Source organism: Ambystoma mexicanum, chromosome 4p (assembly GCF_040938575.1).
Source record: "Ambystoma mexicanum isolate Mex_15411 chromosome 4p, UKY_AmexF1_1, whole genome shotgun sequence".
NCBI lineage: Eukaryota > Metazoa > Chordata > Amphibia > Caudata > Ambystomatidae > Ambystoma > Ambystoma mexicanum.
The window spans coordinates 760218243-760243593 of NC_090927.1; positions in this window are offsets into that span (position 1 = coordinate 760218243).

Here is a 25351-nt window from a genome sequence, read left to right on the forward strand (position 1 = left end):
GTCACTTCTAGATAGTATGCTGAAAGCCTACCGAGTAGTATGCTACCTCAGGACTGTGTCACATAGATATAGTGTGCTCAAAGATTACTGGAATGTTTAATGAGTAGTATTCTACTGTGACTATGTCACATCTAAATAGTACACTCAAAGATTACTGGAAAGTTTAATGAGTAGTATTCTACTGTGACCATGTCAAATCCAGATAGCGCACTGAAAGACTCCACTGAAGAATCCAAGTGGTCCATACCCATATACCCTGAAGCTCTGCTTTTCAACTGCTCAGCATGCATCCTAACTGTGTTTGAACACCACCCCATCCGTGCCCCCTTGTGACTGTCTTTTTTTAATATAATGGTTTTGTAGCTTGAATCCTACCTAGTAAGACTGTGTCACATCTATATGCCGACCCCGTCTTGCAAATACCCACCTCTCACACCCGTCCAGATTCCTAGAACCCCACACTCAGTCCTCACGGCTCACCACCTGCACACTAGCTCCCACCTTCTCGAGCCCCCTGAGCTCACCCGTAGAAATCCCTCCATCCACCTCACTTCAGCACAACACCATGCGCCCAATCTCCTACCACCACCCCGCATCCAACTCTAAAATCCGAGCCGCACTCTGGCATGCCAACCAACGCCCTCCTTGGAAGCCCACTCCCCCTCCCCTTTCCACCCAAACTCATTGCTTTCCACCCTCCCTCTGACTGCTTCTGAGAACTCCCCATTAGACAACGCCACGATACCCCGCACCCTATCAAACTCAGAAATCAGAGCCACACTATGGCGCACCAACCACCTTCCTCGCCTGAGCCCCAATCCCCCTCCCTTCCCACCCTAACTCATCACTCCCCACCCTCCCACTGACCGCTATTGAGAACTCCCTAATACCCCTGCCATGACACCCCACCCCGTATTGAACTCCCAAGCCAGAGGAGCCCGCTGGCGCTCCAATCACTTCAAACTCTCACCTTCTTCAACCCCTACCTCCCACCCAACAGCAATCATCCCTCCCCTCCTTCCTCCCCCCCATACTTCAGATTCCCTATCCCCAAACCCTTCTCAGGAATGTGCAGCCCCCCGCCTACAATCCGCTACACCCTCTCCCGCCCATAGCTCAAAGTCCCTATCCCGAACCCTTCACAGAATTGCGCAGGCCCCCGCCTACAGCCCACCCGTTAACCTCTCCTCGACACCTGCCAACATCCCCCCACCATACCCCTTCCCCTCTCTAAAAGCAGCACGTCTCACCCTCGCAAGAACAGTAGCTGCATCTCAGTCACCCTCCGACCCCACCCCCCCCAAAATGTATGGGCTTCTCACACCCCTTCTACACAGAAACCCTTGAAAAGTAGAAAACCAAGCCTGGTCCACCTCCATGACTGTCTACTCCTCACCACCTCTACCCAGACTCCCAATCTCTCCCTCTGTCATGATCGCTGCTTCCAAAAGGTCAGGGTTTTCCCAACTCCCTTGGAAGCAGATCCATAACCCATGTTCCGAGTGCCAACCAGTCCCAATTGGGACCTTTTGGACCCAGTCCTGGCGCCAGTGGCACCAGGCTCATAAATATGCCCAGTCCCAGCGCTGGAAGCGCCGGGCTCATAATGCTTGGGTGGACTTACCTGCAGCAGACCATGCTGCTTACTTGCCTGCCAGTTGAGCCTCAGATCCTCTTCTGTTTGGAACTACTTTTCCTGTTGGGTGGGGCAGGAGCCACTCCCTAGATTCAGAAAACTGGAACTCTTCTGGAAAGCAGGAACTCTTTTCTTACCTAGGCGTGGCTGTGGAAGGAGACACCTAAGCACTACAGGAGGCTGTTTAAACCACACCCGATGGATGAATCTTGCTTTGCGTTATTCTGCATCCTCTGCAGCAGAACGCTCATCGTGTCTTCTGCATCTGATCCTGGGCCTAAGGGAAAAGGCTTACCATCCTGAATCCAGTCTTCAGCAACACCTATAAAGACAAGAAAGAACAGGTTAGCATTACGGTCTTCAGTGACAGCTCTTCACTTACCTGGTCCATCGGCTGTCACCAACGCCTCGCGCTGCATTCCGGCATCTGAAAGACAAAGGCTTACCTACTCTTCGTGCGCTCCGGAGGTCTTCACACTGCATTCCGGCATCTGAAAGACAAAAGCTTACCAACTCTTTGCACGCTCCGGAGGCCTTCGGCGCTGCATCCCGCATCTGAAAGACAAAACAAGGTGCGTTTAAAGACATTGGGGAACTTTAATACTCACGTGCCATTACTCCTTTCCACATCTAACAAGTGGGTATTCCGGCACCCTGCAGCCGCTCCGAACTTGTACCTGCAAAATAAAAAGACAGTTAGAGCGCATCGTGAAGCAGGCAACAAGCGCTTACTTACGTGCTTCCAGGCGCTTCTATTCATCACACGGGCTCCATCTTCAACTCACTTCAGCCCGTCATCCGCCATCGCCGGAACCCTGCAAAACAAGAAACATCATTACTAAAGACTTTAAAGACATTAGAATTACTCGAAACTTACCGTTCGTGCAGTAAACGACGGACAGCAGTCCTCTGAAGTCAAGAGGCCTGCTCCCCTTATCCAGTGAAGAAACTGGTTACAGCACCCTGCCCCGAGGCAGATGGCGAGCACGGCGTTCACTTACCTAAGGTGAGAGCGTTAACCTTTTGGGGTTCTACAGGAGAAGAGAAAGGGAAGAAGAGAGAGACATTCAATAACCCAGTTCCTTAATCCCATATTTTCTATCTACAGACATCTTACCCTTCAAGTCAGACATACAGTGCACAGAGGTCCAGCCCAAAGAGCCAGCCGTGTGTTACACATCACCTTTGCAGATACGGTATACGGCCAGTCAAGACCGGCGCCTCTACGGGAATCAGGTGAGCGTTACACCCTCCCCATTCCCGCTACACTCCCCCCTGTCCTCGGCCTGCACCCACCCCCTCTCTCTTGACTTCTTGCCCTGAACACCCGACCCCCCCATTCCTTCGAGACTCACCCCCAAATCCCGGAACTGGGAAGATTCACTGCAAAAGCACGGTGAATGAACTGAGGCACAGCAATAAGCAACAAATGTTGCAATGATTCAATTATATGTAAGGAAACATCAATGAGTATAATGTAATCAAAGTAATTCAAATAATAAACAATTGTGTGAAGTACACAATTCAGTGTTCCATTTTATATAAACAACATATACTGGTATTTCAACATACACTAGTTCTTTAGTTGGTACAAATTCTAATAACAGTGAAAGAAACTGCTTCAAGTGCTTTGTATTTCAACAGCAACTTCATTAACATAGTAACCATCTCATGACAAAAATTCAAAAATTCAAAAAGTATCAAAAAAATCAAAAAAATCAAATCAAATCCCAATATATGAGTAGACTTCAATTGTGTGATGTTTATATTACAAATGTCTTCTCTTCTTAACTACGCGTTTCGGGCGGTAAACACCCTTCTTCAGGTTATATATATTGGGTGAAGGCTCTCTAAATCCCTCCTGCAAATAATTACAAAAAATATTTCAATAGGAGTTACCATTTCTAAGTATATAAGTAATAATACTGAATTCCTTAACGGCATAAAATGGCACTAACCTTGTTGGTGGACCTGGAGTTAAGTCCAAATATTTACATTCTGGTAGACTGTAAATTAACTGAAAGACATATGTGCATATGTGTTATTCAGAAATGGAAACGTGTGAATTGTGGCTAAGGGGGAGCAGGCGCCATCATTATAGCGCTGGGTCCCGCTGTTGCCACACATGGTTAAATACAACAATGCAAATATACCCACTGAAAACAGTCTAAATCTTACCTAAAAGTTATATATGACCAAAGTCAATCTGTTTAAGTCGGCAAAGGAAACTTGGTGGATTCTCGAAGTGCCGGATTAGGTTCAAATACCGGACCTGTAACATATATTATATGCTAAATTACGAAATTCACTAACATATTTCGATGTGTATGTAATTAAAGAGAGACAGCCTACCTGTCTCAAGAGCAGCATTCAGTGTATCATCTGTCCTGCTGCGAGTCACGACAAAATCACTCAATTCACTCGTGTATACGAGTTGAAGAAAAAAGTCTCTGCTGCAAAACCAAAACAGAGTATGCGATATGCGGATGCTGTATATGTGGCCATAGCTTTAAATAATTGTTTTCTGTCTCATAATTTGAAGATACCTTGAACATATAAGTCCACTCAGAATTCTTTTCTCTGCACGATCCAATGTCTGTTTACCTCCGCCGTCTCAATTGAAGAAACGCGGGTTCCATAGTAATGTTTCTACCTTAAATGTCCTTCTATTATTTCTATGACTACTCGAGTACGGGCGCCATCTTAGAATGGATCAGGATGCTGATTCCATAGTAATGTTTGTGCCTTAAATGTCCTTCTATTGTTTCTATAACTACTCAAGCGCGAGCGCCATCTTAGAATGGATCAAGACGCAAATAGATGTGTACGTCTAATTTTCTGCCTGGTCTATTTATGCTCGTAAACGATACCAAATATTTGGGGAAATATTATTATGATGTAAGTAGTTCAAAGTATAACTTATGTTTTGTTGTGATATTTCAACATCAATATAACAAAAAAATACATCATAATACTGCAGGTGACAACAAGGGTAACTGTTTTAACAAAGCCCCCTATCACAACACAAAATCAGTTGACAAATATACAGTGCATACCACTTACTAAGTGTGGGTACATGGTTCCAAAGAGGCACAATGGTGTACTGTACCTATATATTAGCTTCAGAAAAAGAGAATCTCAATCCATTTAGCGCTGATTTCAACAGAATTGCATTTTCACATCACTTCCCACTTAAAATATCACAAAAAACAATTCAAATCCCAATCAATATTCATTCCACGGGGATACATAGTATCAAGTTTCTCGATCCAAAAGATCTCTCTCTGTTGTAATAATTTCATCAGATTGCCCCCCCTTCTGGGGAGTTTAACCGATTCCAAAATCACAAATTTCATCTGTGCAATGGTGTGTCTTTCTGTCATAAAGTGTTGTGCTACCGGTGACTTTGTAGAACAATTCCTAATGTTTGACTTATGTTCTCCCCATCTCACTTTAGCTTTTCTACTGGTGAGTCCGACGTAATATATGCCACAAGGGCATTTTATTCCATATATTACATTTTTCGTGTCACAGGTAGATGTATGAAATAATGAAATGTTTTTACCATTGTGTGGATGGCAAATAGAATTTCCCCTCAATACATTATTGCAACAATTGCAATTGTTGCATGTTAGTGTGCCCCTGTATGTTTGTTCCACTTCAGTTTTTTGCGAAAAATCAGATTTTATTAAGTGGTCTTTCAACGATTTGCTCTTGCTGTAAGCAAAAAGTGGCGGAGTAGGGAATAATTTTTCAAGTGTTGGATCCAATGACAATACATTCCAGTTATTCTTGATGATATTTTTTATTTTTCCACTTTGTTGGGAGTAAGTAGTGACATACACTAATTCCTCTTCTTTTGATTTTATTTTAGGCTCAAGGGCAATTGTTCTTGGAATATCTCTCACTGTCGAGTAGTGTTCAGAGAGAACTGGCTCACTGTAGCCTCTTTTAATGAATTTGTTTTTTAATTCCACCGATTTTCTCTCAAAGTCTTCTTCGTCAGAGATAATACGCCTATAGCGTAAGAATTGGCTCAAGGGTATACTTGTGATAGTTTTCCTGGGATGGAAACTTGTGGCCAGAAGTAAACTGTTCCTGTCTGTTTCCTTAGTGTAAATTGTTGTAGCCAATTTGTCGATTTTCCAATACACTTTAACATCCAAAAAATCAATGTAAGTTTTACTGGTCTTGTGAGTAAACTTAATTCTTGGCGCAAGTTCGTTCATGTAATCAAAAAATTCCTGGATTTCTTCTTCAGTCCCATGCCAAACTCCAAAGAGGTCATCAATGAACCTTGTAAAGAATTTCAATTTGTTGTTCCATCTTGGATTATTAATCACTCCTGTTTCTTCCAAATAAGCCATATATATATTGGCATAGCTAGGTGCCATGGCTGCGCCCATTGAAGTTCCAGATATTTGGATGAAGTATCGCTTTTCAAAAGAGAAAAAATTATTTTGAAGTACAATGCTCAGTAATTTCAGAATAAATAAAGGATCACTCTTCACCTGTTCTCCACTTTTCAATAACTTCCATTCCATTACCTCCAGTCCAGCTTGATGTGTGATATTAGTATATAAGCTTGTGACATCCATTGTAAACAAAAGATCTGTTTCTGGATTGAATGTAACAGTTTCAAGCTTTCTTAGAAAATCATTCGTGTCTTGAATGTAGGTGGTGCTAGTCCGAGTCAATGGCTGGATTACTTGGTCTATAAATTGTGCTATTGGTTCAAGTAAGCTATTGCTGGCTGCAATTATTGGCCGTCCTGGTGGATTAAGAAGGTTCTTATGAATTTTCGGCAATATATAAATCACCGGCATTATTGGGTATAAATTGTTCATGAATCGTTTTGTTTTTTCAGTAATTATATTTGATTCCATAGCTTCATCTAGAGTTCTATTGATTATTGTTCTAATTCTTTCTGTTGGATCTTCAAAGATCTCAAGGTACGTATCTTGATCTTCCAATTGACGTGTTACTTCCATCTTGTATTTCTCTGTATCCATAATGACAAGGGCTCCTCCTTTATCAGCAGGTTTGAGTATAATGTCTGGATTTTGCCAAAGGTGTTCTAATGCCTGTTTTTCTCTGTGGGTCAGATTCCCTTTCCTTCTACTTCGGAATTTAAGTTTATTTAGATCTTTTAGTACCAATTTCTGGAACGACTCAAGTATTGCATTCTGAGTGGGAGGTGTGAATGTGCTTTTAGGTTTCATTTCTAGGTATTTGGAAGGTCGTGTATTCTCAGGAATGTCCATACCATCGAAGAACAATTTTAATTTCATTTTGCGCATAAGTTTAAAAAAGGCTATTTTTTCTTTCAGTAAGGTAGTATTGTAATGAGGTACAAATGAAATGCCCTTCTGTAATGTTTCACATTCAAACTTGGAAGTCTATATGTTGAAATGTTCACCACTAGGTTTTCTTTACTGGGTAATTCACTTTTCTGGTTGGATTTTTTCTTTTTCCCTCTTCGTGTCTTATTCTGTCTAAAAAAGAGTACGTGGCAGGTGTAATTTCGGCGGAAGTCTTTGAAGTACTTGGGATTTGACTGGATCCTCTTGTTTCACTTCTAGCGTCTCTTGTTTCTTCTGGTTCAACTTCAATTGGTACTTCAGTGTTATCTGTTTCCGCACTTGAAGCGTCTGATGATGTCGGTGCTGACCCTGGATTTGTTGGTTTTTTATTTTTATTCCAGACTGGTCTGGGGATCCTTTGATTGTCTTTTTCTTGGTAGTAAGATTTCCAAGTATAGACTATGTCTAATTTATAGTCTAATGTGTCCCTTCTGAATTTTCTGATTTTTTTGGATTCAATTTCTTTTTTGTATGTATCGAGTTTGTTATCTATTTCTGCCAATAAGGCTGTTAATTCATCCTTTGTCATAAAGGTACCAAGGGCTTTTTTAGTATTCTCTAGGTCAACCTCAATCGTTGTAAGAGATTTAGATAGTTCTTCAATGGTTAAGATGATGAGATCTAATGAACACTTATTTAATATAAGTCTCCACCTTTTAACAAATTCGGGATTCTCTTTGCAAAGAGTTGGCTCCAAATCTATTCTGAGTCCTCGTGGAATGCGTTGGGATTTGTAATATTGAGACAATGTGGTTGCATGAAGTCTTTGACTGATTTCACGTCTGATTAATCGCTCCAATTGATATACTCCTCAGGTTTTGCCGATGCTCCTAAGTCTTGTTCAGTATGTTTAATTAATTTCAAAATCTTTGCAGCTTCTTCTTCAGAAAATGCCAATGTTTCAGCTTTGTTAGTGGTTAACGAACCAATTTTTGAGAATGACATTACTAAATGCGAGTTCGGGTGCAATCTCTAAAGTTGGTGTAGCAACAAGAGATATAACAAGTGGGTGAAGTGTAGAGATGCACACCATTAGATTTAAGGAATTTATGATTTTAAGTTCTAAAGTCAGTCTGATTTGTTGATTTTACTAAACAACTTTAGGTGCTCCCAGAGAGTAAAGTGCTATCTTTACTAGAAAATACTGGAACTGGGAAGATTCACTGCAAAAGCACGGTGAATGAACTGAGGCACAGCAATAAGCAACAAATGTTGCAATGATTCAATTATATGTAAGGAAACATCAATGAGTATAATGTAATCAAAGTAATTCAAATAATAAACAATTGTGTGAAGTACACAATTCAGTGTTCCATTTTATATAAACAACATATACTGGTATTTCAACATACACTAGTTCTTTAGTTGGTACAAATTCTAATAACAGTGAAAGAAACTGCTTCAAGTGCTTTGTATTTCAACAGCAACTTCATTAACATAGTAACCATCTCATGACAAAAATTCAAAAATTCAAAAAGTATCAAAAAAATCAAAAAAATCAAATCAAATCCCAATATATGAGTAGACTTCAATTGTGTGATGTTTATATTACAAATGTCTTCTCTTCTTAACTACGCGTTTCGGGCGGTAAACACCCTTCTTCAGGTTATATATATTGGGTGAAGGCTCTCTAAATCCCTCCTGCAAATAATTACAAAAAATATTTCAATAGGAGTTACCATTTCTAAGTATATAAGTAATAATACTGAATTCCTTAACGGCATAAAATGGCACTAACCTTGTTGGTGGACCTGGAGTTAAGTCCAAATATTTACATTCTGGTAGACTGTAAATTAACTGAAAGACATATGTGCATATGTGTTATTCAGAAATGGAAACGTGTGAATTGTGGCTAAGGGGGAGCAGGCGCCATCATTATAGCGCTGGGTCCCCCTTGAAGATCCAACAGAAAGAATTAGAACAATAATCAATAGAACTCTAGATGAAGCTATGGAATCAAATATAATTACTGAAAAAACAAAACGATTCATGAACAATTTATACCCAATAATGCCGGTGATTTATATATTGCCGAAAATTCATAAGAACCTTCTTAATCCACCAGGACGGCCAATAATTGCAGCCAGCAATAGCTTACTTGAACCAATAGCACAATTTATAGACCAAGTAATCCAGCCATTGACTCGGACTAGCACCACCTACATTCAAGACACGAATGATTTTCTAAGAAAGCTTGAAACTGTTACATTCAATCCAGAAACAGATCTTTTGTTTACAATGGATGTCACAAGCTTATATACTAATATCACACATCAAGCTGGACTGGAGGTAATGGAATGGAAGTTATTGAAAAGTGGAGAACAGGTGAAGAGTGATCCTTTATTTATTCTGAAATTACTGAGCATTGTACTTCAAAATAATTTTTTCTCTTTTGAAAAGCGATACTTCATCCAAATATCTGGAACTTCAATGGGCGCAGCCATGGCACCTAGCTATGCCAATATATATATGGCTTATTTGGAAGAAACAGGAGTGATTAATAATCCAAGATGGAACAACAAATTGAAATTCTTTACAAGGTTCATTGATGACCTCTTTGGAGTTTGGCATGGGACTGAAGAAGAAATCCAGGAATTTTTTGATTACATGAACGAACTTGCGCCAAGAATTAAGTTTACTCACAAGACCAGTAAAACTTACATTGATTTTTTGGATGTTAAAGTGTATTGGAAAATCGACAAATTGGCTACAACAATTTACACTAAGGAAACAGACAGGAACAGTTTACTTCTGGCCACAAGTTTCCATCCCAGGAAAACTATCACAAGTATACCCTTGAGCCAATTCTTACGCTATAGGCGTATTATCTCTGACGAAGAAGACTTTGAGAGAAAATCGGTGGAATTAAAAAACAAATTCATTAAAAGAGGCTACAGTGAGCCAGTTCTCTCTGAACACTACTCGACAGTGAGAGATATTCCAAGAACAATTGCCCTTGAGCCTAAAATAAAATCAAAAGAAGAGGAATTAGTGTATGTCACTACTTACTCCCAACAAAGTGGAAAAATAAAAAATATCATCAAGAATAACTGGAATGTATTGTCATTGGATCCAACACTTGAAAAATTATTCCCTACTCCGCCACTTTTTGCTTACAGCAAGAGCAAATCGTTGAAAGACCACTTAATAAAATCTGATTTTTCGCAAAAAACTGAAGTGGAACAAACATACAGGGGCACACTAACATGCAACAATTGCAATTGTTGCAATAATGTATTGAGGGGAAATTCTATTTGCCATCCACACAATGGTAAAAACATTTCATTATTTCATACATCTACCTGTGACACGAAAAATGTAATATATGGAATAAAATGCCCTTGTGGCATATATTACGTCGGACTCACCAGTAGAAAAGCTAAAGTGAGATGGGGAGAACATAAGTCAAACATTAGGAATTGTTCTACAAAGTCACCGGTAGCACAACACTTTATGACAGAAAGACACACCATTGCACAGATGAAATTTGTGATTTTGGAATCGGTTAAACTCCCCAGAAGGGGGGGCAATCTGATGAAATTATTACAACAGAGAGAGATCTTTTGGATCGAGAAACTTGATACTATGTATCCCCGTGGAATGAATATTGATTGGGATTTGAATTGTTTTTTGTGATATTTTAAGTGGGAAGTGATGTGAAAATGCAATTCTGTTGAAATCAGCGCTAAATGGATTGAGATTCTCTTTTTCTGAAGCTAATATATAGGTACAGTACACCATTGTGCCTCTTTGGAACCATGTACCCACACTTAGTAAGTGGTATGCACTGTATATTTGTCAACTGATTTTGTGTTGTGATAGGGGGCTTTGTTAAAACAGTTACCCTTGTTGTCACCTGCAGTATTATGATGTATTTTTTTGTTATATTGATGTTGAAATATCACAACAAAACATAAGTTATACTTTGAACTACTTACATCATAATAATATTTCCCCAAATATTTGGTATCGTTTACGAGCATAAATAGACCAGGCAGAAAATTAGACGTACACATCTATTTGCGTCTTGATCCATTCTAAGATGGCGCTCGCGCTTGAGTAGTTATAGAAACAATAGAAGGACATTTAAGGCACAAACATTACTATGGAATCAGCATCCTGATCCATTCTAAGATGGCGCCCGTACTCGAGTAGTCATAGAAATAATACAAGGACATTTAAGGTAGAAACATTACTATGGAACCCGCGTTTCTTCAATTGAGACGGCGGAGGTAAACAGACATTGGATCGTGCAGAGAAAAGAATTCTGAGTGGACTTATATGTTCAAGGTATCTTCAAATTATGAGACAGAAAACAATTATTTAAAGCTATGGCCACATATACAGCATCCGCATATCGCATACTCTGTTTTGGTTTTGCAGCAGAGACTTTTTTCTTCAACTCGTATACACGAGTGAATTGAGTGATTTTGTCGTGACTCGCAGCAGGACAGATGATACACTGAATGCTGCTCTTGAGACAGGTAGGCTGTCTCTCTTTAATTACATACACATCGAAATATGTTAGTGAATTTCGTAATTTAGCATATAATATATGTTACAGGTCCGGTATTTGAACCTAATCCGGCACTTCGAGAATCCACCAAGTTTCCTTTGCCGACTTAAACAGATTGACTTTGGTCATATATAACTTTTAGGTAAGATTTAGACTGTTTTCAGTGGGTATATTTGCATTGTTGTATTTAACCATGTGTGGCAACAGGGGGACCCAGCGCTATAATGATGGCGCCTGCTCCCCCTTAGCCACAATTCACACGTTTCCATTTCTGAATAACACATATGCACATATGTCTTTCAGTTAATTTACAGTCTACCAGAATGTAAATATTTGGACTTAACTCCAGGTCCACCAACAAGGTTAGTGCCATTTTATGCCGTTAAGAAATTCAGTATTATTACTTATATACTTAGAAATGGTAACTCCTATTGAAATATTTTTTGTAATTATTTGCAGGAGGGATTTAGAGAGCCTTCACCCAATATATATAACCTGAAGAAGGGTGTTTACCGCCCGAAACGCGTAGTTAAGAAGAGAAGACATTTGTAATATAAACATCACACAATTGAAGTCTACTCATATATTGGGATTTGATTTGATTTTTTTGATTTTTTTGATACTTTTTGAATTTTTGAATTTTTGTCATGAGATGGTTACTATGTTAATGAAGTTGCTGTTGAAATACAAAGCACTTGAAGCAGTTTCTTTCACTGTTATTAGAATTTGTACCAACTAAAGAACTAGTGTATGTTGAAATACCAGTATATGTTGTTTATATAAAATGGAACACTGAATTGTGTACTTCACACAATTGTTTATTATTTGAATTACTTTGATTACATTATACTCATTGATGTTTCCTTACATATAATTGAATCATTGCAACATTTGTTGCTTATTGCTGTGCCTCAGTTCATTCACCGTGCTTTTGCAGTGAATCTTCCCAGTTCCAGTATTTTCTAGTAAAGATAGCACTTTACTCTCTGGGAGCACCTAAAGTTGTTTAGTAAAATCAACAAATCAGACTGACTTTAGAACTTAAAATCATAAATTCCTTAAATCTAATGGTGTGCATCTCTACACTTCACCCACTTGTTCACCCCCAAATCCCCCCTCGCCCAATGGCCATCCGTCCACTTGCCCCGCGTCTAATCTATACCCACACCTCTGACATAGCCTCCTCCGCCCACCTACTCTTCCCAGCCGCCACGGATTTGCCTACACCCTCTGTCACCCGGAGCCCGCTGACACAACCTACCTTCCCACCACCCCTCATCTCCCTGCCTCTCTGACCTTGAGCATCCCACACCTCCCGCGTCCGCCCACCAACCTCCATGCACCTCCTACTCACATCCAAACCTCCTCCATGACCACACCCCCTCCAAAGTCAAGTGCATCCTTTTTAATGCACGCTCTGTAGCGAAAAACAGACACAGCATCTTCGACCTCCTGTCATCTGACAAACCTGACCTAGTCTTTATCACTGAAACCTGGTTCTCGGATGACTTTGCCCATGTTGCACATGAGGCATTCCCCCCCAGCTACTCCCTCATCAACAGACCCTCAAGAGGAGGCGGCTGGGAGTCCTTTTCAAATCACACTTCTCTGTCTCACTCCTTGATTCTCAGACATACATTCCATCATGCGCATCCCTCCTTGTTAAACTCTCACTACCTCCGACTTTCTCCCACAGCTTCCTAATCATTTACAGACCTCCTGGTTACGACAGACATTTCATAACCAATCTATGTGACTCTGTAGCCACTATTGAAGTAAATCACCCTTCCCTGACTCTCCTAGGAGACTTTAATATCTGGTTGGACATCCCCACCAACCCCTTGACCCATTCACTGGTCAACAGTCTTGATGCGCTCAACCTTGCCCTCACATGAACGGTCCAACGCATTCTAAGGGCACACCCTAGATACTATCTTCAGCTCCCATAACCTGATACATCTAGCCCCCCTTACCACTCACCTGGTCCAACCACTTTGTCGTTCCTTTCTCCATCCTCTCCCCTGCCCCTGTGACTACCCCCCATGCCACCCTCCTTCACCGCAAATGCTGGAACAAACTAAAGATCATCCCTGACCTAGACGAAGCCCTGCTTCTCAGACCGCCCACAACACCCCCATCTGACAGATCTTTAATCATCGACTCATGGCTGAATGATTCACTAATTCTGCTCACCCGCTCATGCCCTTCTTCCTCACATCTCAGACCATTTCCCAAATGGTTTATTCCTGAACTAAGGAACCCCAAAAAAACGTAATCACTCCCTGGAACGCAAATGGCGAGCAGAAAACAACAGTCTCAGCAGATCCACTTTCACCTTGCACCATAGCAATTACAAAGCAGAAATCCGAAAGCCAAAAAAAACACTACAACAAACGGATTCTCAACTGCAGAAACCGCAGCAAAGAACTCCACAGAATCATATCTGAATTCGTCAAACCCACTTACACCTCTTCCCAATCTACCCCATCACAATTGCTCTGCGACTCTCTCTCCCTCCACTTCTACACCACTGCTCTCGACAGAACGGCTTCCCTTAACAACAAACTGTCCCTCCTCTCCCCATCACAACTACCGACCAGTCCGACACCCATCCCCCCCACCACTGCAACCCCCACCCTACCCACCTTTGACTGCTTCAAACCGATCTCCAGAGAACAATTTCTTGACCTTCTATCTGCTCGCAAACCTTCTGGTTCCCCCCTAGACTCCTGCTCCGCCTCAGTCCTCAAAGAAATATTCTCACGCATGTGAAGTGAATGGATCGAATGTATGGCATGGATGCATGTAAAATGAATGCAGGGTATGTATATGGAATGGATAGAATAGATGAAATAAAGAGAATTGATGAAATTAATTAAACGAATGGATGGAATGGATGGGTGGATGGAATTGATAGATGGAATGGATGGATTGAATGAGGGTTGAATGGATAGAAAGGAAGGGATGGATGCAATAGATGGAATGGAATGGATGGATGGAATAGATGGAAAAGACGGGGGGATGGAAGGGATAGATGGAATGGATGGACGCATGTGGAACGAATGGATGGAATGGATGCCATGGACGCATGTGGAATGATTTGAAGGTATGTATAGAGAATTGATTAATGCAATGGATGAAATGGATAGAATATATGTATGTGGAATTTATAGATGAAATAGATGGTGTGGATGGAATTGGATGGATGGAATGGATAGAATAAATGGATGGAATGGATGGAATGGATGGAATGAATGCAATGGATGGAATATATGTATACGGAATGTATAGATAGAATGGATGGAATAGATGGTGTGGATGGAATTGGATGGAATGGATGGATGAAATGGATGGAATGAATGGATGGATGGAATGGATGGAATGGAGGAAATGGAGGAAATGGAAGAATGGGGTGGATGGAATGGATGGAATATGCGTATACGGGATGGATGGATGGATGGATGGATGGATGGATGGATGGATGGATGGATGGATGGATGGATGGATGGAGTAGGCAGAATGGATGAAATGGATGAAACAGATGGATAGAATGGATGAAATAGATGGAATGGAAAGCTTATCCTTAAAAGTGCTCTTGCATGCTGAGATGAGAAATTGGAGTGCGCAGAGAGTGTAAAGGGTACTATAGCCCTTGCGGAAGCCTGCTTGGAAGGGTGATAGAAGACCCACATCCGATACTCATTTTGTGAGTCTATTTAATAATATCGTGGCAATGATCTTTTGACTAGCATCTAGCATGGCTAATAATCGATATTAGGTTAATGACGGTCTCCCTTTTTGGAGACAGCAAGCTGCAACTTGCAATGCCTGCAAGCTGGCAGAAATCTATCTTGATCCCAGCACACAAAAAGGGAGACCGTCATTAATCTAATATCGATTACTTGCTATGCTAGATGCTAGTCAAAAGATCGTAAAGATGTTCAAGGACGCTCGCCCAAAAAGAGCGATTCTATTTCAGAACTGCATTTGCCAAGGTGTCTGACCCGTGGGCATGTGTTTTTTTTAGTGATACAATAATCTGCACAATATTGCCTTTCTTGAAAACCTCTAAAAAGAGGTAAGTAGGCTGGACTGGGAAGTCTACCGAATAATGGCTGCCAGGAATAAAGTATAGGTCCTCTATGGCCCTGATCCAATCAGATTCCCCAATAGGGTTCAGCTCTATATTAGTATTATTATTCAGGAAGCATCTAGACATGGCCCAAAATTTCTTTTCGTCATTACTTTTTAATAGTTCAAAAAGATGTTTCCAGTTGGAGTTTGCCAAACAAAATGTATGGGCTTTTAGCCAATTCTTGTATCTAGAACAAGAGTGCGCATTTCGGCATTTCTTTTCAAGATTTGTAAGTCAAGAGGATCGTTTTTTTTCAGAATGAGTATTCCGAAGTGTTTGCTTTGCCTGATGGATCAAAATAACAAAAGCTTTGATGTTCTGGTCATGCTATTTCAGATCGGCCGCATGCAATTTTAATGATTTACTGATTGATTGCATCAAGGACGACAGATCCCAATTGTTCAAGGTAAGCCACTTCTACAAAGAAATACCATTAGCGTTGATAAAGAAACTGATCTTAGTTACGTTTCTATCACTCCATATAATACGTTTGCCTTGAGTATTTGTAGGAGCTTGGTTACAATATGACTTAAATCTTTGTATGGAATGGGAGTCTATATGACCAAGTCAGCATGGCATGATCGCTAGCAGGGGTGAACTTGAGTGTGACTGCCTCACACTTATTCCAGGAATCTCGATCCACATAAACATAGTCCAGGCAGGAGAAACTATTTCCATTAGACCATGTATAGGTTGTGAGGATGTCTTTGTCCTGTTTACTATTTAAGCAGACAAGATCATGTGTACTGAAGGACAAAGCCCAATCCAAGGCTCCCTCCCTGGTCAGTGAGTGATGGTAACACTGTATCTCCTGTGCTGAGTCTTTAAAGGAATGAATGAGCCCAGTTAGTTGGGGGGGCATTTAGATCTCCCGCAACAAACACGTTGCCCTCAGGGCAATTCTCATACCAGCGGCACAATATTTTCGATAGTAGTTAGAATTTCCTTAACCAAATTCTGCCGCAGAGAGCAGTAGATGTTAATCAGCAAAATACAAACATCAGGTGCATGTATTTTGAGAATAGCCGGGAGGGCAAAGCGGGTATCAAATTCCTCACAATAAGGCTCCAAGCTGGTAAAGGACTGGGCACCAATAGCAAGACCGCCTGTAGGTCTGCCACTCATGCCTGAGCAGCATGCCTGCACAGTATGTGATAGCCATCCATAAGTAAATCATCAACAGCTCAAGTTTCTTGTAAGAAAAATATATCACAGGATTATAGAAAAGATTTACAAATTGGGCTCGACATAAAATAGCAAAACCCTGAGTATTCCAACAAGTCATCTTCAAAGAACTAAGGTCACAGTACTGTCAAAATGCATCTGGTACTAACTGCTGAAACTGCCAAGGGATGTTTCCCCTGCTAAGAAACCTGGCTTCAAGCAGTGATGCGAGCAGATCAAGCTCCGTTCAGGCACAGAGGATTGTGTGGGCCCAACAACATGCAGGCATTGAGCATGTGCAATGTGATAGCTCAGTGTGACCAAGTCCAGTCAGATTGTAACCACCAGGAAGGGTCAATGAGTGACACACTAGTTGTTTGAGCTGACTGGCAGCTGTCGTCAAAATGGTGATCCTGTTGCTGTAATGTGCAGTTCGGCAAAGCAGCAGTTTGAGGGGCGAGTCAGGTCGAGTTGTGGTGTAACCCCTATTGTTAATTGGCAACTGACTCTCAAGTAGTGTCCCAGCGTTAAGCAGTTGATTTGAGCCTAGCAGGTGACAGGCTCAGTGAGGGCATGATGCAGCCTTGAGAGGGCTCAATGTGCATGCAATTGTTCAAAGGTTTGTAGGAGTGCCATAAAGTAGAACCATTGGGATACCTCTGCATTGATAGCATGTAGTCCTCCCTCTGACGAGTTTTGAGGTGGTGGAATGGGGATCCTTAGCCTATCTGGTCCTCTAGGTGCTGTGAGACCCAGTTCAGGGCCTCAAGGACAAGGTGAGCTCTACCAGAGTATGCTCTCTCTCTGCCCTGAGGGATTCTGGTGCAGAGCAGCATATTCTGGTCCACAGCAATGAACCATGGGAGTGGGAAGGGGCAGAGCTCTCCTCTGCTTTGAACTGCTCCTTGACCACAGTGGTTTCGGACTTTGGGAAGTACATCTCTCCCAAAAGAGGTCCAGCGAATCCTCCTGAGGTGTTGTTCGAGAGTGAATTGAAGAAGTTACCTTTAAAGGTAAGAGTCAACAGGTGAACGGACTAAATCTAGTCTGCCTTAATAGTCCAATCTCTGTTCTTGAAAGAAGTGGATTTTGCCCTTCTGACATCCCACCCAAAGTGTTTTACTCTAGAGGAAGTGGAGGGGACAGGAAGTAAAGAGAGAGGCTGAGAGGAACAACATTGTGGAAGTCTACTTCCACTGTACAGAGCCCTCCTAACCCCCCCTTCCATTCTCACTAGGATCATAGGACTTAGCAATACAGCACCCTAGTGTGAGGCTACACCCTTTGAATGGGTGTGCTCCTTTGATGCCTGGGCACAGGGAAGATGGGTGGGCGACTTTCTCTGGTGGGGGGCATTATCTACCCTCACAAAGAGATCAAAGAAGAGGCAAGACCATTAAGGTTCCTGTCCGGTCATTTGGCAGGATTAACCCGTCTGGCTAGAATACACATCACCTTTCTCAGGTGAGCTGGCTCACAGGAGTGGACACATGTTTGATATCAAATTGGATGTGGCTGCAATAATCATGTGTAGTGCCATGCACCATGCTTTAACTCAGGCATAGATTTATTTTAGAGTTTAACTTGACACCCTAATGGGCTACTTATGATCATCATAGTTTTGGAACGGTGGGGGCATAAGATGTTACAGCTTAGTAAAGAACAATATTTAACCAACCTATTTGCATAAAAAATCATACTGAGTTTTGTGAATATATTATAAGCAAAGAGGGAAAGCCTCAATACATAAAAGCATATCCCAATAGTGCAATAGCAAGGCAATACATAAGACTTAAATTTAATGTGACCATTGCCTTACTGACCACAGGTGCTCAGCTGGGGTTACCACTTCATAAAAGCTATTGTAGTCTGTGTGGAATTGACATACCTGAAACCCTTGAACATCTTTTAACTGACTGTGAAAGTCTGGTAATACTTAACAGAATATGACAACAAACTAAGTACAGCCGATTTCATTAATATATGACCAGCCTTTTTAAAAGGATGTGATTTAAATCTGATTTTTTATATAGTAAAATTCTATTGGAAGTGTAAGGAAATTATGAAGATATTGAGCTGAATTGTTTTTAAATTATAAGCTCTCTTATTGTGATCTTAAATACTTAAATTGGTGAAATGAACTGTATGATTTCTTATTATGTATTTTAAATTGGAAACTGTTATATGTTGTTATGTTGAATACACAAAGCTTGTTGCTAAATGTGTATAAATAAATAAATAAATAAAATGCAGCCCCTGCACTGCAGAGACTTGGCTGTCACTGCAGATGTGAAATGGGCAACTGTGACCACTGAACCTGCTCTGTGCCACTGGTAGAGTAGGCACTGCAAATCAGGATACTGATGCAATAGGACCCAGATACACCCTATGCATTTGGTATGGAGTTTATGAAAGGAGAATCTAATAAGCAAATTACATTTTCAGAGATGCAATTACCTGAATCATTTTATTATTTAATACAAAATTTAAAAAAAGTCAGAACTTTCACACCTTTTCAAAATGGCAATCGGTCACAAAGCCACACCTAGATATCCTGGCCACATGAGGCCATTTCTGTCCCTTTGAACCCAATCACCCCTTCTGTGCTTCGTCCTGTGCAGCTGTTACATACTGCCTCAATGCAATGACCCTCTGCAAGCTCTTTACCTAAATTCCTTCCTCAGTCCCATGTCTTCCTATGTTTCTTCAGTCTGTGTCATTTAGCGTTGTGCCTTTAATAAAGAGTAGATTTGCACTTTAAAATAGCCATCATTAATGGCTCTGGTAAATGTGTGTTTATTATGTTATTGTCTGTATTAGTCTCCTTTTCCAGGAAGCCTAGTTCATGGTCACGTCATGTAAATGTCAATCTCACAAAGAAATGACATAATTTTACATTACACAAACTACAAATACCAAGAGCCTCCCTTTCAAATGCAGACATACTTTTTGTTTGCATAATTTGTAGGTAGAAAGTGCATCTGCACGTTTTAACTTCGAATGGGTCAAAAGCAAAAGTGATATTGCAACATTGAGCTCAGGATAAAATGTGTGTCTGGCACGTGTAACTTAAGTGATTCAGCCGCTTGCACGGTCTGCCTCATGTCATCTGGCTATCTGCATTTACACAAAACGCACAGACCAAAAGGTATATACAAACTCGCATAGCATTTGACAATTATTCTCTATTTAGGAATCTCTTTACAATAGAACAAGCCTTCAATTGTTATCACAATATTCTTTATTATATTTATACATAGAAAAAAAGTGCAGTGTATAAAATAAAATTCATTTAAAATGCATAGCTACATATGTAGCTCTACAGTTATTTGAAATTGAACACACAACACCATCTGTAACCCAAAATGCAACCCATACAATCCAAACCACACATATTCCTATACATTATACACTCATACAGTGAAAAAAACACTAAAGACAATGTATAAAGACAATGGGACTCATTAGGAGTTTGGAGTTTGGAGGTAGCCATGCCGTTCTTACCGGCATGGCTACCCCCAAATCAGATACCGGGTCCCAAAAATAGGGAATTACCAGGCCATGCCGACTTTAGTGGGCCCGGTAATTCCCATTCTCGGGACCCGGACCCGGTACATCCCCATTCCTATTTGAGCACCCATAAGGCTCAATGGGAATGGGGAGGATGCTAAAAACGGGCCCGTTAATGACAAGCCAGTTGTTAGCATCCTGGTCTGCTAGTGGGTCCCGCTCTGCACGTCTGGTCTGGCCAGGCGTCCAGAGCGGGACCCGCTGCAGACCTCGTAATGTGGTGGCCTGGAATGAACGGTGCCGGTCCCTATTCCGGCACCGTTCATTCCGCGCCCGCCTGCCTTGTAATGAGTCCCAGTAGGTCTTAAGGATTGACCATAAGTGAACCTGCTATCTTGACATTGAATGCACTGTGGTAATTAAATGCTGGCATGTATCAATTGTCTTATTCTGATACAGTAGTTCACCACACAGTTCATATAGGCTATCCAGCTTTTGCTGTCCAATGAAGCTTGTAAAAATTGTGTCTACTCGAGTCTCGGCTGGGTAATCTAGCTATGTTTCATACCCAAGCCATTTGTAGGACACATGACATCATTCATGATCACATTGGTGTGTGCTATCGATTTGACGCAGTTAGAGACAAGACTAACAACATAAGGGAAGGAAGAGAGGAGGAAAAAGAGAAAAGAGAATGGAAGGAACAATTAATAACTCCTCCAAGTACATTCTGAATTGTTTTTATTTATGCATTCAAGGCAATTAATGCTGAAAGTGATAATAAATGAACTCATACTCTATGTTACCAATGTTATAAATGTAAAAGGTAGCGATAGCCCCTGTAAGACCCTATGGCTCTCACATTTGCAACACCAAAAATTACATGAAAATAACTGATCAAAATTCGGTCAACAATTGACAGCAACACCAAGGTTCAGTTGAGTGATGGGGATTGCACACGGTTATTACTCCAAGAGGATAGCAATCCCCCCTCCACTGCTCCAAATGGTCAGCAGTCATGGTACTAATGAACCGAGAATGCAGGAGTCAAAGAAAATTGGCACATTAAGGGTACATATCACCAAAAAAGTGGCTTTAGAACCAATGATTCATAGACACATGGTGGCCTGCACTATACGCATGCAGGAGAGTAAACTATAAACCTCTGAACGTGAGTTGAGCTTGTCTTCTTTCAGGCATTTGCTCTGTCATGGTCAAACATGTCTGTTATGGTAGCTTCCTCCTCTCAATGCAGAAGGGAGACGTGGGCCAAACTATTCCTTCGACTACAGTCTTAAAGGATTTAAAAACGTCCTTTCTTCATGGCCTCTGCTTTTTCATAGGTTAAATTCGACAATTTCTAATGTGATGCTTTTTTAAGGTATTATGATTTTCACTTTGTGTGTTCCTCCAGGGCATTGCTAAATCATATGCTTATCATGTATATATTTATATATTTTGTCCTCGCCATTTGACCTTTAAGAGATAAATACACGTTGTGCCTCTGCCACCCTGTTGTTGCTTTGTGACAATTATGTTTTCTGGAAATCAGTTAATGCTTGTTTTTCTTGTTTCTTTCCCCCAGAAGAATGTCGTTTTATCTTAATGTGACCATTCAAATGAGAATGTTTGAGTCCCTTGTAATTGTAGCCTGCCCCAGAGGGCATACACGCATATTCACCATGTTGCAACACTAGGTCGTATGCAAAGGTTCTTACTCATGGTTCAACTAGCTACAGTGTTGTTTCATGTGTAATAATAGTGGACTTCATATATTGCACACCACAAAGTCATTTGTTTCTTCACTGATTAATAGCAATACCGCATGGACACTATAGCTCTCTTCTTACTTCAGTCTCTGTTAGCGTGTACCTCTTTTGGATGCTTCTTATTTATATCCACTATCTTTTCTATGCAATGGGGTGTGTGCTTTTCTCGTTGTTTCCAAACTGTCTACATGTTTGAGCATCTCTACACATCCTGTGAGAGTGCTAATAGGAGTCTTCAGAATATGTGGAGGTACATATACCTTTTTCATACGGCTACTAATCCGTGTCCTGCATCTAAGACTACACCATCCTCCACCTTGTAGCTGCTATTTATCACATTTGTCCTGTACCTATGCTAGTACACAAGTACCCCTAGTCATTGATTGCTAAGGTTATGCTTACAAATGTCACATGTTTATTATTATGATTACAGTTAATCTGAAGAAGGTAAGGAGACCGGATATTTTGATTTCTGTGGAGCAGCATATCAAGCTATGGGTTGTGAATGCATGGGACGGGGCATAACCAGAGATTCTTGATCCCTTCATTTGTTTGCTTCACGGGGCAGGGGTGGTCAGGCATCTGTGCCCCAGGCCCCAAAGTACATTAAGGTGGTGCTGCCTGTAGCCTGATCTCAATCATTTTTCAATTGCTAATGGACTCTTGAAGCGGGAGCAACACTGGATCGAAAGGTTGCAAATGCACATACATGGCCTTAATGGTTACATTGAATGGCCCATGATGCTGCATTATCCATTGCTCTTTGCATCATTTGTATTCATTCAAAAAGTAATTTAGATCGTCACATTCGTATTTCCGCTAGCTACAGAACACCAACCCTTACAAGATGGTGCGACCTAAACCACTGGCGCCTGACAAGTCTTTTAGCTCTCTAAATCTTGTGGCTTGATTGGGTGCTCTAGAGTCAAATGGGCATATGCACAGTGGCACACATTTTAACCAGCATGGCTGGGATGGGTCTTCCACTGCACGCCTGCTCAATATGTTTACATATGATTAACTCGGTTTGTTATTCTTGAAAAAACTCTTGATAGAAATTGAACAAAAGCAGCACTTATTTTCTTTCTCTACATTGCAAAAGGCATGCACTCTAAACATCGCCAGGACTGTTACCAGCTTTAACACCTCGAGAACATTTACAGGATTTAAGGTACGATTGCCCTTTTGTTGTTGCCTATCTAACTACCACAATGAATCTCTTCTATGGATGTAGCAAAGCTTTTCTCCCTTGTCTTCAGAGTTCAATATACACACTTCCAAACAGTTCCATCCATACATTCAGTATTAGTCAAAGGGTAAAACCCCTATGTCCTTGTCCCAAGAGCCCTGCGTCTGACACCATCATTCTGTTAACAGATCCATCTTTGAGCCCTTTTTGTCTCAAATACAGATGTGTCCATGTGAAGATTCAGTTTTTAACATAATTAACAAGGAATGTGTGCCCATCTGGAGCAAATCTTAAATGCGAACAACGCATAATCATTTAGATGTGCCTTAACAAAGGAAATTCATATTTCAAGCAAAAATCTTTATATTTTTGGTAATGCTAGCTGTTTTAGATTCATTTTTAGAGTCTCACGGTGGGTCAGGATTCAAAAGGTGCTGATTTTGAGTCTACACGTCTAAGCCTGGCGCCCTGATGAAGGCTTGGCTACAACATACATTACCTATGGCATAAAGCCAGAACTTAAGTCTGTAGGTATACACATTCCAGTGCTGTACATAGTTAAAATGTATTTGTTGAGTTTGTAAGATTGGCATCCGGGAGAGGCTAACACCCATGAGTGGTCATTCCTGTTTTGTGTTTCTTTCAGTGTCATTTCTCTCAAATATTTTGTTTTGAAATGTGTAAATATATATATGCTATTTTCTTTGGTATGCATTCTTATGAATGTGTTAGGGTTGCTATCTAACGTTCTGATGTTTCTTCCATTCAAATATGCACATAGTTTGTTACTAATTCCGTGTATACTTATATATGTTTCTGACTTTCTATAATGGCGATAATGTTCTAATTAGCACTTAACTTTCGGCAGTGTGTGTTTAGAGAGACTTGCTTTGTTTTAGTCACAGTTAAAATGTCACCTGGCAGTACATCTTGCATGTCAATGAGTAATTCACCTAAATGCCAGGGCAGAGCTTGTATCTTCTTTTTGTCAAACTCCAGGAGGCAGCACAAACCTTATCACCATTCCAAAGACCATAACTTCTGTGAACTGAGCACACAGAAAAGCTGTGATCCCACGGCGAAAGAGAGTTATGGTTCTGACAGTTCTATTTTAATGGGGTACTTGGAAAACTAAAAACGGAGTTAGGAGATTGTCGTTAGGTAGATAGCAACCTATCTATCTACCTAGCGACCCATCTCTTTTGCTCCATCAGCTATAAATTGTGGCCGACCTTAGATCACTGTTATGCAATACATCAAGAATATCACACACACCAAATTCTCTTGTATAGGTCTGCAGTCACTAAATTCAGCACATATGCCTTAGTCTTCAGAGTGTATTCTATATTTTACATAATCATCCTGCTTTTATGGATCCATGCCATAAATGAACAGTGACCAACAAACAATGCACAATAATCTACTGAATCCATGCTCTTGGTAGTAATGTTATTTTATATTACCCAGTTTCATCCAATATTTCAACCGCATCAATAACCACTGTAGTGGCCTTGCATTGCCTGCCTTGTCCGAAACTTGTCGTAATGTAGCCCAATTTGGCTGTCAAAGAGACCTTGATCTGCAGAAGGGAGAGAGTGATTTTGGGCAGAGACGGGTGATAGGTAAGTGGAATAAGCCAATAAAACAAACGATACAGATACCAAAGCAGTAGGTACGAGGGAGCTAATAATATGGTGGTGGTAGTAGGGATGCATGTTTCTTAACTCTGATTAGTTTTTGGTTGGCAGCAGGGAGTGTTTCAAGAACAGTGAATTGTGTTTAGAGCAGAGCTTTACTATGAGGCAATATCTAGACACCTTGATGTATGCTACTCAATGCTGTGATATGGATGTGAGAGAGGATCAAGCGGTCCTAGTACGGAGGTGGCTTATTCCATCTTTATTCCATCTTTATGAGAAACCATCCCTGTATCATGCAGAGGACTGGGTTTGCCAAGCCAGCCGACCCCAGTATCAGCACCAAGAGTTGGGTGTGTGTAGATGAATATATTGGGAAAATATGGGGTCAGTGTTGGAGGAGGAGAAGAGGAGAAGAGGAGAAGAGGAGAA